The sequence below is a fragment of the Gavia stellata genome, chromosome 9, assembly GCF_030936135.1.
Source record: "Gavia stellata isolate bGavSte3 chromosome 9, bGavSte3.hap2, whole genome shotgun sequence".
In the NCBI taxonomy this organism is placed as follows: domain Eukaryota; kingdom Metazoa; phylum Chordata; class Aves; order Gaviiformes; family Gaviidae; genus Gavia; species Gavia stellata.
This window is the reverse complement of record NC_082602.1, coordinates 35,203,166-35,223,878: the sequence shown is the minus strand read 5'-3', so window position 1 is coordinate 35,223,878 and position 20,713 is coordinate 35,203,166.

Below are 20,713 nucleotides of genomic sequence, written 5' to 3'. Positions count from 1 at the left end.
TGATACAGGTGATCAGTTACTCATCAAAACCAGGAACGAATATCCCTCAGGATAAAAACTGCTTGTCTGTGCTGTTCAGCTTTTGCCTTCGGGAAAATGAATGCATTTTCAAAATACTGAACTGGCATTTTCACTGATTAAAATAAAAACCTAAATTCAGCAAGAATCTTGCAAGATCAAGCCAATATGAACACTTTACTGTGCAATAAAATTTCTTCTTTAGCAGAACTTGCAGGTAATATGTAAAGCCCCACCAAAGCGTATACAGGAAAGATTTACTAGCCAATAGCTGTAAAACCTGCAGCTACAGCCCTTCAGTTTGGCTCACATCCTGCTCTTTTTAGTCAACAAGGTAGTGGAGATAACCTGATTAAGGCAGAAGCTGTTTGCACCCTCATGTTAAATGATTTGATATCGTTCCAAGCCGCTGTGGTAAGCTGAAATAATTAACTGAGGTCATCTCAGTTGTTCACTCTCCAAAAATCAGATTCTGTTCTTTTCTTCATTAAAACATATGATTTTTTCTTTATGGGCAGAACTTTTGTATTATCTTTTTAGCTCTTAGCCTCCTCTTCAGTCCCTGTGCAAGCAGGACAATTCTGGAACATGAAGGTTGGTGGTGTTTAGCATTTTGAATTGCTGCTGCTCTCCCAGCTATGCAAAACATATTATTGTGATTCCATCAGCTGCGTTTGGCTTTACAGTTCTCTTCTCCTGTGGCTTCCAGAAATCTGAGGTGAGATTTCACGTGAAATTCATCCCAAGATCAGAGGGGACCTGTTTGGCTAAAGCCTCATACAGAGCCTAATGACACCAATGGAAAGATTTCTTTTGATTTTGACAAGTACTGCATTGCACCTCCTACCTACCCACAGAGACATCTCATCTTCCTCTTCTGGCAGATGGTGGCTCAAGAAACATCTTCAACATTAATGCTATTGAAATATCAGGGAAATCTATTTCCACACAAGTTCCAAAATTTGGGAATTATTCCTCCAAAATAAACTCTTGACTGACTCTTTCTAGTACCAATTCTATCTGCTGGGTCTTATACAATCCATTAAATTTCTCTTTGCTTGCATTATAATGGCTTTCTTTTTTATTTTCTGTTCATTATGTATTTATTGTTTAGAAGATAACACTTTAATCTTTCCTTTCCCTCATTTCTAACAGTTCAGTCATGCTCATCCAGTACAAACTTGATTTAATTTCTTGGTGAGGGCGACAGGGAAATTGAGGAGGTGCCCTTCATTACTCTCTTCTAATTATGTTTCTAACTCTGCTTTCTAAAATAGCTTTTAGATGCCTTCAGTTCTGGGGCTGTTTTGAATCTGATCAGCGTCTCATTATCTGACATTTTTGGAAAACTGCTGAAAGATATAAACTAGCCTAACTTGGAGACTGCTGCAGTGTGCGTGTCTTGTAATTTGAAGCAGGAGGTGTGAGGAAATGCATTCAGTGGTGTATCAGTCCGAGGCTGGATTTGGTATCTTTGAACTTTGTGATATTACTGTTAGCAGATAATAATCCATACAGATTCAACCACTTATAAAAACAATGCTTAACTCCATTGCATCTGTCATAAGACAGTATATACTTGATTACATAGGCATAGTCAAAGTATAAGTTTTCTAATATCTGAAGCAGCTAATATGCCCCTTTACCTGACTGACTATTTTTGTGGTGTATGATCTAGTCTGAGAGAGACTGCAGTATTTTTCTTAAGTCGGCACAAATTTCCAGGCTATGGAACTATCAGTTCTTTCTTTATCTTTCTTTTCTGTGTCTTCCTTTTGAACATAACCCCTTGGAAAAGGGGTCTGTTCCCCCTTGATGAGCAAATCCAACTTGGGAGAATGCATCAGGACAGAAATTCCTGAAAATTATATGGCTGCATGGGGTACAACAGGCATTAGCAGTAAAACCTCTTTGCTTTAAGAAAGAGTTCATTGCTGCCCAGAGGAACACAAACTATAGAAAATTCATGAGAAAATAACCCTCAACAGAAAGTAAATCTGACCTCTTGAACTTCTTTCTCATGGGCTGATGGAGAATCTTCTTGGTCAATGCCATGAAGGTCCTCAGGAATGCTTAAGATTGACATCCCTCAAGTCTCCATTTGGCCATGATACAGATTGGATCACTGTCAATTTTTCTATTCCCAAATGAATGGTCGTTGCTCTCTAGACCTATCCAATCCGGTGTGGCTCTGAAAATGAGGGAGAAGGCAGGAGGTGGTCAGCCCTCACACTTCTCTTGAAGCAGCCATCAGAATTGCCATTTATTTGTCTCCCTTTGTGATACTTCCTATAATGGCAGTCTCCTGCCATCGGAAACTGGACTGAGAACATTATTACATTTTGCCTTGACGTTAATTCACCAGATTAATAGCACCTATAAAAAAGGCAGTAGCTCCTTAGCCTACTAAGTCCAGGCTTTGTACAAAATCCAGCTCCACAAGCAAACCTGAGTGTTAATGGCTAGCAGCATGTAATAAATGCACAGTACAGCCGTGCAGTATACTGGTGGTATCTGCTAGGATTTTCAAACACCCTGCCTTTGCAACTGCTTCAGCAATAAATGAGTAGTATAGTTTGGCTCATGTTTTCTCCTCTTACCTCATCTGATCCAAACTCTCTGATGTCAGGAAATTGTGGCTTAAAGAGTAGGGTGACAGGTATATCCTAGTCTTTTCTCCCTGAGCTATTCCATAGCATCTCTGATTCAATATTCCCTGCATCTCTGAGATGCATCTCAGACTCAAATCTCTGCCATGCCCTGAGAACCCTCCAACCTGTAGGCTGTAAACTCAGTTGTGGATATCTTTATTTCATTCCAAACCAGTGAGTACTTAATTACTTTTACAAAACCCTACAGCTATGGCAGATTAAGCCCTCTGCAAATGTTACCTATAGCCCTCTGAGAGCACTTTCCCGGGAGGTCAGGAATGTGGTTTAGACCTTATTTTCACATGTGTTAGAGGAAGACCTTCTCCCATACCTCAAAGAGATGTTTTAACAAATATGCCACATCAGCAAAGGCAAAGGGTCCAATGCCCCTTTACCATCAGCAAAGGTAAAGGGTCCAATGCCCCTTTACTTAATGAGTAAACTACACAGAAAAAAATTACTTAAATGTTCACAATCATGAATGCTAAGAGAGAGAAACTAAAAGCAATGACGTTCCCTTAGTTATCATCTATACCAGCAAGCTGTTGGCAGCTCCCCATTCAAATTGCTGGCTTTTACCTTTCCCTTAAGCACTTCCAGCCATTGCCTGGGGATCCCAGGAATCCTAGGACTCAGGGCTTCTATCAGCTCTTGTCTCCAGCCTTTCAGGACATCACTTCTGCACTTTCTCCCTGTGTTCTGATCCTTTACTCTCATGCCACCGGTTATCTCTCCAAGTCTTATCATTCAATTACCCTTCTTTCCCAGATGCTGCACACATCTGGAATGGGACTGCTAGAAAATTACTGGAATTTGCATCCTACAGATAGGCTCACATCAACCCTACAAACCACCCTAACTCAGGCATCCATCCTCAGCTCTTCTTTAAACTTATCTGAGCACTTCATCTTTCCCGTTACCCCAGATTTCTCCATCCCCAAGCAGGATCTTACTGCCTTTCCTAAGAAGTGCAGCAGGACCCACTGCTACATTTTCCTGTCTCCTACCCTATCATTCTCCATCCTCCCTGCCAGGTACCTCCTCCCCAATTATACCACTTCCCACCTTTTCAACCAAGTATCGGTGACAACCTTCTACCCATTACAATCACATATAGTGAGAGACACGATCAGCCCATGTGCTGTAACTGGTAATTTAGCTGCATATAATCTCTACTCATTTGTCTCTGTGAGTGACTGTGAGCCCCAGCAAATCAAGCATGTATTTCAAAATGCCTTTTTTACTCCACAAGACCAATGAACGAGACAACCTGACCCACTTATAGCCAAAAAGACCCTTCCATTTTGTTCATAACAAAAAAGTAGTACCCTTAAACTCAAAAGGAAGAGGTATCTATGATTAATTTCTCCCCCTCCCTAGTTTTTAACTTTTCTTCCGCTGGAGGCCTATTAAGTCTTCTAGCCAAGTCTCAAGCTCCTGTGCTGATTCCCATCACCCGGGCCTCTTTGTTTCAGCATCTGCTTTTCCACGTCCTTAAAGGACCCAGGCATCCTGCTGAAATGCTCTTCTAGCCACTGCCTTCAGACTGGTTGGAAATCTTCAGAAGGAATTTTCCTGTCTGTCTGGTTACCAGTAGCAGCCTCCCTAATTTCCTACTAATTTATTCATCCAGCACAAAGCTAAACTTCATGCCACACCGGATCACAACTATCTTTTGAAATTTGAAAATGGTTGTGGAAAGGGAATTTTCACAGCAAGCTCTCCTGGGTGTGCTCTGACATTTCAAAATCCAGTAGGGAATACAGGTACCCAAAACCTGCAAAAAATCCCAGTTCCGTAACTAGAGACAAATTTGGATGTCTTCCCTGCTCTGAAAATTCTGACAAGTACAGTTTAGTCTGAGTGTGATTTGTGTCTCTGTTGGGTCATCTCAGCTTTTTCAGCTTTTACTTAGCAATGCACAGTTTACACCCATTTACAGACATTCTGGCTCTGGATCAGCAAGACTCTGTTAAGAGGTGATTGAATTTATATTCATCATGGGAAGCAATTAAGTAAAAGCAAAGCGTGATTAAGGATAAAGAGCAAAATACTAGGATGGAAGCAACAGAAACAGAAAGAATGCAAAGACCCTGTTCAGTCCCTTGAGTCCTCTTGCCTATGGCTATACCTCATCTCTTTTTTTCCGAGGGACTGTGCTTACTCTCCTGTTCTTGGCAAAATCTATACTCATGATATTATCCTGATGTTAATATATTAGAATTGAATGCCAAGAGCACTATAATGTGAAAATATGATATGATATTGCTTTTAATCCCAAATGAATTAATTGCAATTACATGGCAGGAAATACTAAATAAATTATAAATGTTAGAAAATATAAAATAACATAATTTTGTTTTTCCTTTTCTGTGAGTTAATCATCTGACTTCATTTTCCGTCTTGCACAGTAGTTTTTCTATGTCTGTCTGTTTCTAGTGTTAGAGCATTGCTACTTTCACATCCATGAAAATCACAACACTCATTACTTTCTTGGGTTTTTGCTTGCTTATTAATTTAGTCTAAATTAAGCAAAAGGAATTCCACTGGAGCATCAGTTCAACATTAGGAGCTAAGCTGTTCAAAAAGCAGCGGTTTCCATCTTTAGGGAAAATTCTGTTACGAGAATAAAACTTACATTTTTTCTGGAATCCAAACCAACAATTTGAGTTAGAAACATCCAACTCCTACAGCTTCTCAGTGAACCTGGCATTCGAGAGCTATAATTTAATTCGGTATGTGCAATGGATTTCCAGGGCTTTCTACAAAATACTCTCACTGCAGACAGGCTTAAAACTGTGCCCTGAGGCATTTTATGACGAATCTTTTGGACCTTGTTTTGAGTTCAGGAAGAGTTCATTAAACCCAAAATATTTTGAATAAATTTCCAAAAAGATTTTATTTAGGTAGAAAGATCTATTAAGAGCTCAAAAAACAAGTGTCGTTACTGGAAATAGATAACATACATATATAACTTCTTGAAGAATTGTATTGCCAACTTCACCAATGTTTTCTAATAAATCAGAAATGTTTTATCATAATCATCAAAAAATGCAGTTGGAAAGGTTGAAATGTACTTTCAGGTGAAGAAAGAAAAAAGATTTGCAATTTCTTACTAGCAAAACCAGAGCCGTTTTATGTCAAAACTAAAATTTTCCTTCATGCTGAAATGCCAGTTAAGCCAGTTCTCAGTAGAAATAATTCATGCACTGAAAATCATGGGGGTTTTTTAGAAAAAAAAAAAAGGCAAAAACTAGTCCAGTGACAATTTTGAAAACTTGGTAATAAAGTCAATTAAATATTGATTAAATATTGCAAAAGATTTAATGGGAAAAAAAGGAGTAATTTTGAACTCTCCCAGATAGAGACAACCTTGGAATTCTTTTCAGATTTATCTTATCTTTGTTGGTTGTTTCTCTAGCTCCAGCAGCCGATAAACAAACTGAAATAATTCAATACAATTGATTTTGCAGACTTTTTCCCACAAAAGCAGGTCAAGATCTAAGTGAAATCCAAGCATGAATGTGGTATAAACACCCTTTTTCAGGGAAGGATTTACCTAAAATCAGAGGATCAAAGGCCGTTGTTCCCTGTTACCGCTCCTGGGCTGCACACACACCGGGTCACACGACAGAACCGAGTTATCCCAAATTCCTGCCTGCAGACCTAACTTCTGTCTGCATCGCAACTGGATCAGGCCTTGCTGTGGTACTTGCTGAGATAGCTCATTCATAAAGTATATTACACTTATGGGGTAGAAAACACCTAATAATAAAACCAAACAAATTCCAGAAATACTGTCTTCATCTGGCATCTTTTGCAGTCTATCCAGTACCTGTGGAAAGAGAGACTGTATCCTCACCCACCTGCCAGAGTCATAGTTTGCTAGTCCCCAGTTTGCTGTCTACAGTAACATCATCGTCTACATAGTGCAGCAAGAGCTTAAATGAAATAAGTTTTCAGGCAAGTTCTTTCAGCGTGATTATAGGTAGTGCTGCCGGCTGCTGATGCACGACCAGAGCCCATCAGGTGTCACACAGGAGTATAAGATACTGAGATCCCCTCAGAGAGGACTGTCAGCTGGAAAGAAAAGGTCCACAAGTACATGAAATTCTGATATAACTTCCCACGGTTAGTTCTAAACAAAAGAAGGGCCAAGGTTTTACACCAGCTGGGCATTGCAGAAGAACTCAGGTTATTCTAGACACCAGAACTAAATAGAACTGTTTCTGACTTTCTCCTCTCTCCAACAAGCAGGCACGGGTCTAGCAAGAATATAAACTCTGATTACTTCTTCCTATACAAATCCGTCCAAAAATATTTTACTGCAATAGGGTGGGGTCCTGAAATGGGGGTTTATTTGCCAATAAATAGTACATTCAAATCAATACAAGTCTCTGCACTGGGGTCTCTTGAATCTGCACAAAGCCTCAGCGGAGTCTGCAAATGCTGGAGATCCTCACCAGGACCTCCATCTGACTTCACACGTCTCTCTCCAGGTACTTCCCTCTTTGGATAATCGTTATGATCGTGAGTATCCTCATTGTTATTGCCCAGAACTTCCAAACAAAAGTTAAAAATGTGCCACTGGATTTTATTTTTGGTGGCTTCTGTCACGTGCATAGATGTTACAATTTTTAAAGCCATGGGTTTCAAAACATCGTTAGTGAAACTCAGTTGCCATTGTTATAAAGAGAAAAGAGATTCAGAATTGCATAGGCAACATGACTCAAGTAATTTTGGAAAGGCATAGCCCTGAAATTTGTTCATATACTGTTTTGAGAGAGCAGTGAAAAATATGTATGACAAAACAGCTTCAAGATGAAACAGTACACCATACTCTGGTTTTTCACCTACTGCAATCATTTGGAGTTTAAAAAGAATTTTGAAACTGAGAAATTAAAAACTCTTCCATCCACATATGAAAGGCTGATGGGAAATTACATTCTTCTAGTTACCTTAAATAGGTTTCATTTGGTATCAGAAAGCACTGCCCTATATGAAGAAGTTGTCACTCCCTTTATAACCGCTAAGAATGCAGGACTTCTGCCCAAGTTTGAGTGGACAAGAGGAAGGTCAATATAGATTTGTTATGTGTGGAGAAAAGGAATATAATATCTGGTTGTGGCTAGTGCCAGGACAAGGTGCTGAAGGTGCTTCTGTCATACTACTACACTGAATAATGAAACACATTCATCAGCACTCCTTGCTTTGGGGAACACAAGGGAAGAATGTGCTGATGTTTTGAGAACAACTAGCGTTCTCTTTAATAATTTATATATTTATGAAACAAGTAATTCAGCTATTTTGTAAATGCGCTGTAATAACAATAAAAATACCATGGAAGGACTCACGTAATGAGTGTCATGTGTTGCTTGGAATGGGTTGACTTGATAAGATTTAATGAATTGGAGATTAAGACTGTAGATTTCCCTCAATGTAAAAGCACTGGCAGCTCTGTAATTTGTGTCCTAACAGGGAGAAAATGTAACAGTAGCCTTTAAACTCTCAGTCACAGCCACCCTTTTCCCCTGTTTCTCAGAAGATCATCTCTAAACATTTCAGGGGTTAGCCACATTCTCTAAACACTGATTATGTTTTAAGCTAGTTATATGTTCTTGAATATTTGCTGTGCTTGAATGCAACTTAAGTCAGAGGTGTTAAATGTTTTGAAGAGGAGAGACATCTTCAAAACAAAGATCTAACAAAGCTCGTTTGAGAAAACAGGGCAGGAGGCTGTGTCCCCCGTGTCATGGAATCAGACCTCAATGAATGCAGATGCCTCTCTAAATAAAACTGAATTTACTGGAGCGAAGCTGTGGATGGAGCCCCTGAATACTTCTCGGTGTCTGGAAAAAAGTTTGCCTGAATATGATTTAGCAGATGGAGGAGGAGAAAAGACTCCATGCAAAAACAGTTTATTAAAAGACATTCATAACATGATAGGGAACTGAATTAGTGAAATATTGCCTGGAGTGTGTGTCAGTGAGCTGTTAATATTATTTTAAACAGAAGCATCAAGAAGAGAGCATACAAAAAATTATAATATATGTATATTAATGTATAATATAAAATATTGATTAGCATAGAGAAAATTAAAATAAGATAGCATCTAATTAATCTGTTTAACTTCTAAATGACTAATTAATCTCATTAATATAGTCAACGTTTGCTAATAGATAACAGAAATTAACTGCAGTTATTTCCCCCCTTCCATGTTTAGGGACAGCTGGGAAGTCATAGGAAACACAGAAATTTTTAAAGTTCGACTTTTCCCTGTGTTTGTAAATGGGTATTTCTAAGATGTCTTCACGAAGAAGCAGCTAAGAGCAGCAGTTGCCTGGAAGTACAGGAAATTATCCGAGCTGAACGGCAGCACAGATGTAGCAAGTTCAGTTTTCATATGGATTTATTACCTTGTTATTTGGGAGGTCTGGAGCCAAAGATATGGCTTAGAGCTTATAAAAGCAAGTCGGTTTTCGTACTTTCCTTCTTCTACACATTTAGCAGTGATTCTTTACCTATTTTTCTGTCTATACTTCAGTTACGCTACATTTCCAAATGATTGAAGCCCATGATCTTTCAGTACAGTCCAGTCAGAAGAGAGACATGAGTTAGGGTTTAACAGCCCTAATCATTGTGGAGACTAGACTTGTTCCTGCTGCTGTTTGCTAGTGAGTATCAAAAAAAAGTCAGAACTCCATTAAAAATCGTGTTTGGTCAGGAATTTTAACATTAGCCATAAAATGCAGTGAGTATTGAAACAGTATATCACAACTCAGCTTAACGAGGTGCCATAAATATCTATGCACTGTGTAAAGACCGCTACCCAATGATTACCTTTGTCAAGCTCTGTACTAATATCTTTAAAGAGGAACTGTTGAATCTAAGGATGGTTTGAAATGTATTTTTACACACCAACAGTTTCACAAACCTCATTCCAGTTTTCCATTCATTAAGTCATTATAGGAGAAGGACCACCTTAGGCAAGGGACTTCAGACTAAAGCATTTTCACAGTTCTTCAACATTTTTTTCCTCATCAAAAATTCTGATTTAGCAAAACAGAGGGGAGATGAAAAATTTCACGATTCAAAATACTTTGTTACTATCCCTGTCTTATAATTATCCCTAAAACTGCTTGGTGATCATTGTATGCCTTCAAAAAGCTCTGGTTAAAGTTTGGATACTTTTATACTCTGGGGAGTAAAGAAAGAAGCAAATTCTGTTAGATTAAAACCAAAATCAATGCCAAAAATTGCCCTTGTTTACTGTGATTTAAATACATCCAGTCATTTCATTATCCCCAGTGATGTAAGTAATGCCCTACATTGCTCTGGATGGAACTAATTCCCACACAGCCTGGGAAGTGATTAGGGATCTTTGAACACACTATGACAGATGCAAAAGCAAAAGGCAGATTGTTGTTGTGTCCCCTAAGAGTCGGAGGCTAGGGAAATATTCATGTTCCATCCAAATGTTTTTCTTCTGGTGTAAAAAAAAGTTGCTGCAAGATTAAGCTCTTGATATATCAACACTTTCAACACAAGCAAGTAATATTATCACTGACTTCAGTGGAATTGTTAGTTGCCTGAATTAATCTATGAGTTTATATGCTTTTTCAGAGCAATGTCTAAGAGATTTTTACATCCTTCTCTCTCCGTATGACGAAAACCTGGATTAGCTAATGTACCCATGTTCTATTCAAAATACAGCCATTAAGACATTTAAATTAAACATGATCAGTCAGCTCTGATCTAAGCCTCAGCATTTGTAGAGTTTTAATTATAGTACAATATGCAAAACTCGTATACAAGTTTTGTAAAGATGCAGTGTTCAGTGGCTGTAAGTGTCAAAATCCATGTAATGTACTTTTCTCCTTGTGTAAATACTCCAGGAAGCTAAAACAGTGACTTTGATTAAACAAAATTGTCTCATTATTGATCTCTCACGTAACTAAAGCAAAGTGGAACCTCTCTCATATCAGGAAATCTGTTCTGCTTTCTCCAGTAAGGGAATATTTTGTGCATCTCTAAAATTGTATCAGCTCCAAAGATGAAACTCAGGCAGCTATAGCAAGGCCTAAAGAATCAAAGAGGAAAAATATTTCTCAGAAAACTCCATCTGTTATCAGTCTAGAAGAGGACTTGTAATTTGTGAAAAGCACCAGAGTGCTGTCTGAAAGGGTACTGCTTATGCTCATCTGCTACATGTTTTCAAACATTTACTATAAGCATTTCACTTTCATCTGGGAAGCAATTACTAATGCATTGTGGTCTGCTGTTTAGCAGCAGCGATGCAGTGAGCTCTCGTCAGAGAAAAATGGAGACTAATTTACTAAGTCATTTTCTGTCCAGCAGCTATGGTAAGGAAACTCAAATATAGAAGACAAAGCAACTAAGACTATTGTTCCTAATGGGAAATAAAAAAAAAAAAAAGCAGAAATAATAAAACAGGTTTTGAGTGAATATCAATAGTATTTAAAGATACAAAGAAAGCTCATTAATGTGGGAATGCAGCTGTGTGACGCCAACCAAGAACTTCCCAAGACAGATAAGGAAAGGAGAACAAAGACTTTAAGGCAGTGGACTGAGATGGGCCATCAAGTCGGCAATGTCTGGAGATGAGTCTCTTAGAGAAGCACATATACTGCAGTTGCTCTCTGTCTTCCAGTCTTAATTCAAGAGTTGGAATGTACTGATTTGAAAGGAATTTATTAAAAACTGTAGGAAAATACTAAGATGTAGACAAGCAAAACAAGGACAGCTTTTTAAAAACTTTTCTTTGTGTGCAATGAGCCTGTGGCTAAACCAACTTGTTTACAGGAATACTTTTTCAAGTCACCTTAATCAGCAACTTCCACAGCTTCCTAAAAGCAGGAGTGCCTCAATGCTCATAAATACTCATAAATGCCTAATATAATTGGGTTCATTGGTTTGACAGAGGAGAGAGGAAACGTATCCCGGCTATCCAGACATGCACCCCAGCTATCCGATCTAAGCATTTATGGCTACCCAACTGCAGCTAGAGAGGGGTTATTAAAATAAGGCTTTTTAATACAGAAGCATTTAACAGGGTCTAAAGCTATAACCAGAGCTAAAACCACTGTGCCATATCCCCTTCCCTCAGGTATATCAGTTTTACATGAGTAAAGTTTCATTAACTTCACTGGCCCTGATTTAAGTGGAACAAGGGTTCTTGGCATTTGAATATAAAGACTGCATTGAGAAGATTTCTCTATGCAGCTCTTAAATACTGCAACACAACTATAAAAATTTGAAAATTCTAGTACCCTCCTGCCCATGACCAAGTAGCGATTTAAACTTGCCAGTGCAATCTGCTATATCTCTGCTCCTGTTGTACCCTTACATCTATACCAGCCATTCTGGTGCCAAAGCGCAGACTGAGTGGAGACAATAAAAACATTGTGCAACAGTAAGATATTTCTTATTTACTGCTTTCACGTTGGTATAATTTCACTGACATTAATGTAATTACCTCTGATTTACTATGGTAAAAGGATACAGAATTGCATGGAACAGATAGATAGGTAGTCTCCAAGTCACGACATAATCTTTTCAAATTCAGCAAAAGGCAGCTGAAGTCTTTCCGCACTCATTTTAGACTGTACACTTTAATGGCACCTTATAAATATTTATGAAGTTCATTAACAGACATACAATATTTGAGTTTTAATTGCTTAAGGACATTAAGACTTCATTTTAATAGAGGTAATATAATTTCTGAATTCTTAGCGTACTAGCTCCAGACATTGCATTTTTAAAACTTAATGGCGATGATGGTCGTGAGGTCAGAGGAGTTAGCAAATATAATTTTCCAGACCCATCTGAAATATCATTAATTCTGTCCCTTGCATATAAAATGAGCTGAGTTATCAGAGTCACAGTTTGTTTAACATATGGCAAATCCTTTAGACTCTCATCTTCTATTCCTCAAATAAACTTCTCAAGTTGACAAAACCAATTAAACTAGAACAACATGAAGTGGTATTGGGAAACTGTTGAAAATCACAAATAAGATTAATATTCCATCATATTAATGGTTTCATTAAACACTACTAAACACTAACGTGTTTTATTGTGTGCATTAGGGAACTTACTCTGCCAGATCCCAAACCAAAAGCCATTTTGCCACCTTTTTAAATTTTATATTTACAGAACTCTACTGTCCAATTTACCTTCAGGTACTGCTTTTGAAAGTCAGTGGATTCTCTTAAATTCTTCATGGGAGAATAGGTCTAATATGGTTTATTTCTTCAGCTGGAGTAGGTGGAAGAAACTTTGACAGGTTTGCTCTGTTTCATTTCTGCCAGCAGTTAAAGAAATACATTCTCTGACTACTTCAGCAAGCTTTTATTGCACCTGGTTTAAAGAGTTTTAGAGGTGCTGTTACTTCAAAGTGTTGTTTCCACAATAGCAAAACAAAATATAGTTCTTTCTCCCTTTTTTTGTTATTGTTTTACAGTGCAAAGAGGAACAAAATTTAGCAAACTCTTATTTCAGTCAACAGTTTCAGTGAAGAAACCCTCCCAAAGGGATTCCCTTGGCCTTAAAAGAGATCAACAGGCACATTTATCACACGATATTCCAGCTGTGTCCCACAGTTTTGCAGCGTTCTGCAGCAGCTGGTAGCATACCCTTACTAGGATAGCCAAATTTTAAAAATCAGTTTGCACTGTTATTGGAAAGCAGAACCTGTGCTGCTTCCTAAGGTAGACTCTTCAATGTCCTTAAGTGGCATTTTTTTCTGGACAAATTCTTATTGAAATAAACTATAACCTTTTAGAACCTTTTAAGACCTGTGGGTCTTAAAAAAACCCTATGAAAATCTAAAAACGTAAATCCGTGATCGGAGAGATGGCTGTAATTGAATAGGATCTATGACAGAAATAGAGCTGGTGGTGAGATGATGAATTCTGAAGGATGTCTATATATTAACATACTAATGTATGCCATTAAAATAATTCTAGTAAACTAAACTGTGTCTGACTAGGTGGAGGAGGTAGAGAAAACTCACGAGCAGCCACTATAATGAAAGGTCTGGCAGAGACCAGCTCTGTGGAGAAGGTTTCAATGGAATGAAATACACTGAAAGTTATGTGGTAGTTATTATTACATTTAAGGTCATAGAATTATTGATTAGAAAGGATCCCTGGAGATCATCTACTCCAAACTTCCACTAGAAATGGGACCGTTGCAAAGAACAGGTGATGTCAACCATGGCTTTGTCAACCCACATCTTAAAAACCTCTATGGATGGGAGATTCCACAACCTTTCTAGGAAATTTTGTTGTGCTACTGCACTACCTTACTAGTGAAAAGGCTTTTCCCCAACATGTCCATTCTGAACCTCCCAATCTGTAAGTTGTTGCCAGTGCCTGGTGCTGTACTATCCGCCACACAAGAGTTTGGTTGGCTCCATTGCCTTTGGCACTCCCTGCCAAAGAGTTGAAGGTTGCTTATAGATTACAAAGTCTCCTCTTCAGGTTAAGGTCCCTGACCATCCTTTAGCCCTCAATTGCACCCTTCCTGGTTTCTTGATATCCTTCTTTAATTGGCCTTAGTATTCCACGTGTAGCCTCACCAGTGTCAGGCGGTGAGGGATAAAAACTTCTGTCAGTCTTCTTGCCATGCTCCTCCTAGCATAGCCACATCTGCAGTTTCTGATACTTAGTGAGAGCACACTGGGGGATCACACTCAACTTGACGGTCACCACAAACCCCACGTCTTTTTCAGCAGCACTCTTCCCATCCTATACTGATGCATGGGCTTACTCCACACCACATGCAAAACATTTTGGTTGAATTTCACAAGGTTCTCATCATCCCAGTCCTCAAGACCCCTCTGAACTGAAGCTCAACCATTTGGGCATGTCAACTATTCCTCCTCCTTTAGTATCATCCACAAATTTATAGAGACTACACTATGTTTGTATAACTATGACTTTCTAAATATGTTACAATACATGGTTCTGCCTTGCATATTATTTACCCTTGTCACTGTTATAGAGGGAATTGTCTTGCAGTCAGAATCCAAGTCACATCTGCCAGGATGATCACAGCTGTGTCAAGATTCCCTCTCAGTACCCAGCCTGTAGGCATAATAAATGTTAAGCCCAAGAAGTGACAGCACTGAATGACAGTTTTAGAATATTTTGTTAAGATTTTTTAGTAGGAAAGGTAGATATTGCAAAATTAAAAGTGGAGGTAAAAGTTTCAGGGAATTCTTTCAGTTTCTTCATATAATTAATTTAAAATGTATAAAACCTTAAAAATCTGTTTCAGTGTCTTCTAGATGAAATAACTTCATTTTCAGTTTAAAGCAATGTTTTAATTTAGAAACTGATGAAATTAAGAGAGTCAAAATGTAGAAGTGTCGGTTTAGTTGAAAATCTATTTCTTGGTTTTTTAAAGGAAAACTGTTATCCCCAAACTGGTGAATCCACTATTGATACAGATGCATTCATGACCCAAAACTGAAAGCCTATCAAAGTACACTTCAAGGTTCCAGGAGATGTCTAAGACTCACAGAAGTCTTTTATAACCATGGTAGTATCCTCTACCATCTCTCATTTTATCACTCTTTCTGTGAGTGTGATTTTTGTACGTCTGAATATGACTGAATACAAGTCAACAATGTAATGGCAAATTGTTTCTCTAAATTGTAACAACCCTGCTTAAATTCATAGTAGATTTCTAGTACGATTTTACTGATCCTGTACAGATTTGTGTACTTGTGTCTCTTTCAAACACTGCTTGGACAAGGATTTTGGGGCGACTAATCCTTGTGAAGGCATGTGAACAAGAAACCTCAGGAAGGAGAAATCCGGGTGCAAAAGACGAAAGCTGTGACTGACCTGTAGGCATTGGAGCGGAGACTTCACAGATACCCCAGTTTTGTTTCTCCATACAGCCCGTAGTCGGTGAGCCACAAAACTGCCTGTTTTGAAAGTAGGTAACTTCTAGATGGCGTTATAGCAGCCTTGCTTTCTATACTGAAGGGCCTGTCTAAGTCAGTGAAGTTTGGCCGACAGATAAGAAATAAAACAAGACAGATACAGTCCTGAAAAGTAACAACCATGATTACTTTAATGGAGCAATTCCAAAAAAAAGTATTCAGTGGTTACTATAATGGAGCAACTCCAATAAATGTATTCAGTGGTTGTATTTAATTGAACTCTTAGGATTTGTCTGCATTTGGAAGTTTACCAAAATAGCTAGTCAAGAATAATTACCATGCTAGGCTCTCTAATTCAGCTTTAAAGTGTCTTTTTCCTATTTAGTATAACCTACGCTGGAACTATGCCTGAAGAGCTGTTTTGGAAAAATTCTGAGTAGACAAATCCTTATAATTATGAAAGAGCCACATAATGTAATACAAAAGGACCAGGCAATGAACATCCAGCCCAGAAAAGATCTCAAATTTGTATTTCTCTATATCAAAACAGTCAAATAGGACTAAATTATGCACAAAGAATTGTGAGTTAAAAGACAAACTGAGAAGTGGCATCTCACATGCCTCAGGTCTCTCAAAAAGTTCTTCAAACATATGCGCCTTGATTTAACTAAATTTATAAAACTTCCTTAATACTTGATAATTACCTTAAGATGACAGGGATTTAATTTTATCTGCAATTCCTTTCATTCAGTTTGGCCACTAAAGTTCATTTCTTGGCACGTGTTAATTCAAACGCCTTAAAAGATTACTGTTTTGTACTGAGAAAATATCTGTGTGGCATTTACAGGCCATTCTTATGCAACGAATGCAGTGCTATATCAGTGAAAAAAAAAGAGTTAATGTAGAACCCATCCCTCAATGTCTCTCGGACACACAGTAACAGAGGTCATTGCTGACATATTCAGGTGGAAGCCTTAGCATAGAGGGACCTATATTTACCTACAGAGACTCTTGTTTGGGATTCACAGGTGTCACAAGTCCAACACGAGACAGAAAAACACAGTCAAGGCAGATTAAGAAAAAAGTCAGAAGGACTCAAGTCTGTGAAGAATTTGGAAGAGAAGTATAGGTCCTGCATGTTTATTTCTACCACTGGATCAGTGAAGGAATAAAAATACTGGCTGCAAAAGAGAGACTGTTTTGGGAGAAGCAAGTGCAGGACTTCTTAGAGAATGATGTTAATAGCCGAAGAATGTTTAACGCTGACAAAGCAGGAGAGGGGAACAGTTTTAGAGCATTTTAGTCTTGATTTTGTCTTGATTTCTTGTAATGATGTTCAGAAACATAAGCAAATTAACGCTGAGAAGTGACAATAATACCCCAGTTGAAACAAAGTATGAATATGGTACCCAATGGCTGAAGCTCTAAGAGAGACCATGCACAAACTCCAAGACAGTCTTGCGTATCAAGAAGAGATCCCATTATATCTGGCATAGCAGTAAAGGTCTAAAGAAAAGGAGGTCAACCTAGAGGACTCAGGGAAACTGCAAAATAATTCAGTAGCTCTTTGGACATAAGTCTGTTCACAAGTCTGTATCACTCATATGGATCTTCTGTTGACGCTTGAGAACACCAAGGGGAGGTTCACCCTCTCTCTTGTCCTTGAGACCTCCAGGGGTGCTTCGATGGTTGCTCTGGCTGGAGCCTGTGGCTATGTGAGAAGCAGCATGGAGAAGGCAGCAGCAGAATGGGACAGCCAAAACCCTGAGCACAGTTCTACAGATCAGTGACTTTAATAGGCACCCAGATGTTATTTTAGGAAAGAAGAAGGACCGGTATCATTCTGTAAATATTTTGAGTGCTCTGTCACTGTTGTTATTTTTGTTAACACTTTTTATAATTTTGTGGAGTTTTATAAATTTTTTTTATAAATTTAATTATAAAATAATTTATAAATAAAAGGGTGGAGTAAATGAAATTTGTGTGGCTCATTACATCAGTTCAGGGCCATAATACCTGCTGGTTTTAGTCAGGTAATTGCATTTGACTTCACTGCAGTAAATCGTGTCCTGTCACTACACATTACATACCATTATACACACGGTTAAGTTTGATGCTTTGAAGGTGACTAATTGATCTAGTTTTACAAGAAGGTAAATTGATTAATCTAGCATGGTTCACAACATGAAGTCTGGATGCATGTGTCCCTTTTTATGGATAATCACTGGATCATATGGGGCTGCAGGAGTCTGAACATATGAAATCCATTTTGAAAAGAGCAGTGATACTAACAAAGGCCAAGCAAGTGCTGCCACTTTCTTCCAAGAGTCCACTAAAGCTCTGAAATAAGAAGTAAGCCGTTTTCTTATTATTCTGCACACGTTTTCCTCTTTCACTCAGGAAAACCAAGCCCTGATGAATAGCCAGAATGAGAAGTGGAATTTCGCTAGGAACTATGGTACTAATTTCTGGTAGCAGGGTCTCCATTTGCTAAACACCCCTAGCCCCAAAATGCTGCCCCATCTGCAAACTGAATGTAAGTGCTTGCAGCTCAGTTCATTCCAAAATGCATTGCATTACTGCACTGCTACATCTTTTCCACAACTATAAATAAGCCTTGGCTGCTGCTTTTTGTTTTTTCATAGCTAGTGCAATGAAACTATGCAGTAACAATTCCAACAATGCAAACTAAGTATTCTCAGCTAGTATAAATGAGGGTTATTTCGCAAAAGGCAATGGACTGAAGCTACTTTTTGGCTCCTGGAGATGGGGATCAAAATAGTATTAGCGTGAAACCTGCTGCATGGAGCTATTTAGCATTATCTGTGAAGTACCTAATCCCCAGAAACTTCTTTCCTGGTCATTAATCACAATATGCTTGTTATCGTGACCTGCTAATAGAGCGGTTGGGGAAAGACTGCACTCCTAGTACAAAATTCTGCCTCATCTTTTCGTCCTATATAGTGTTTTATTATTTTGCTTTACCGTAAAAGAAGTGAAATCAAAGAAACCCCACTTTAATTTTGTATCAACACAGAAAGCTACTTTGGAAATCCTATGGCCCACTGGGGTTCTAATCAACCATTCTTTGTATCTTTACAGAAGTGTGACTATAGATGTTTGAATTATCATCACCAGTTTTGACCACTATAGCATTCACTCCCAGATGCACAAGTAAGTTCAAATTTTTCAGCTTTCCCTTTTTTAAAAATCTAGGTCATCCTGGGAATGGTACCAGAAAATTCTTATCATTCAAGGAGATACCCCTGTTTATAAAATACCAGATCTCCACAAGCTATAATGAAGATTATGGGATCTGTTTGAAAAATAATTGAAATCAATCATTTTGCAGACTACATAGTTCACAGAATTCTGTAAGGCAGGTGCTAAGGAAAACGCAGCCCTCAAATTTCAGTACCATCACAAGAAACTGTATTTTGCGAGACTGCCTACTGCTAATAATCACTGCCAGGCAGATATGTTCTCAAATGCTGGAAAGGGACATTTGTTCTCTGGCTGATGAAATGAAGACATTGCCTTATGAAGTGCCAACATCTGTCATCTTTCTCCCATGATACTGGAGTAGTTGGATTATTTGAAAATTTCTTCCTTCTAAATGGGCTGCTGCTTTCATACCCATATAAGCATCTGAGTGTTCTAGTATAATAGTGAAGATAAACTGAAGATACTATGGTCTAACAAGGTCCTACAAACAGATGCTCAATTAACTTGAAAATAATGCTAAATGAACAGAAGCGATTGTCTTAGATCCTTTTTCTCTTTACTACTAATTTTTCCCTTCCTGGCATGTCTTCATTTCAGAGCTGATGTAAAAGTATATATGAAAGGTAACGAATGATCCATGACTTATGCTAGATAGTAAAATAAATTCAACTGATACAATTGTTCAGAGCATTTTCTACTTTACATTTGACAGTTCCATAAACATACGTTCAACTATTTCTTCCCTCTAATGAGAGAAGCAAAGTTAATCCCAAATATTCACAAGGCAAGAACAAAATACTAAACTCAAACTCCAAGGTGAAATAATAACTTGTATTGAAATAAATTATTGAAATAAATTTGTATTGAAATAAAAACTTGTCAATTTTCTCCAGAAGTTTTGCTTCCTTATGTATTTTTGTAACTCAAATTAAGAATCTGCTTCCAGCACTCAAAATAGGATTACATTAATTATTTCCCAACTTGTTCATCTTGCCTGAAATTTTCTGAAGAAGTTTGTCAATGGATGCCAGTGTGAAGCATAATTTATCTATCTATTATCTATCTATTACCATATTTATCTATTGGTGAAGCACTATCTCAGCTTTGCCAACAGGGAACAGAAGCAGAGTAATTAATTATTTGTTTAAAGACAATGGTGCGTCTTTCAATGGTGAAAGAGGGAGGGAAGTCATTACATTCATCTCAGAGTCAACTCATATGCATGTGCAGTCTCCAAATGAATTTTGCAAGTCCAGTGACAAACTCAACATTTTCTACCTGACAAATATACTGCTAATATGAGACTCCAGGAAGTGGCAGAGAAGTCGGAAAATCTTTTTACTTGCACAAATTAGATTGAAGAATGATAAGAAAGCCAAAGAAAGCTGGGTTATGTTCACTTTGGAATCACAAGTTTCTTGGGTTTGAGTAGATTCATCATTGGATACTGCGACGTGGAATGTAAAAAACATATAGACACAGAAGTATGATATTTTCTTTAAAATTCTGAGGCTTAGTGAAACCTGGGATATCAAAGAACTTTCACATTTTCTTCTTCCTTTTTTCTGTTTTATTAAACTGTTTTCTAAGTGGTATAGACCAAACTACATTGCTGGTCCCATTTTCAAAAAGATTTCAATCCATTGCATTAGATTGGTTGGTTTGGAGAACAAAAGGTTTTCTGGCAATTGGTTTATCCTTCTTTCTGTAATGTAAAGTATTTGTATCTGGTCCTTGAAATCTTTTATGCCTATATAGTGACAATGTCAGAAAAACAAAGCCCACATTTGTAATGAAAGCACCAGCTCACAGTTGTTTCTCCATGACACCTGAGCACCCATTTTTGTGCACAGTGAAACCTTTGTGCATTTTGAAGCTATGTCACACACATGTAGAATAATAA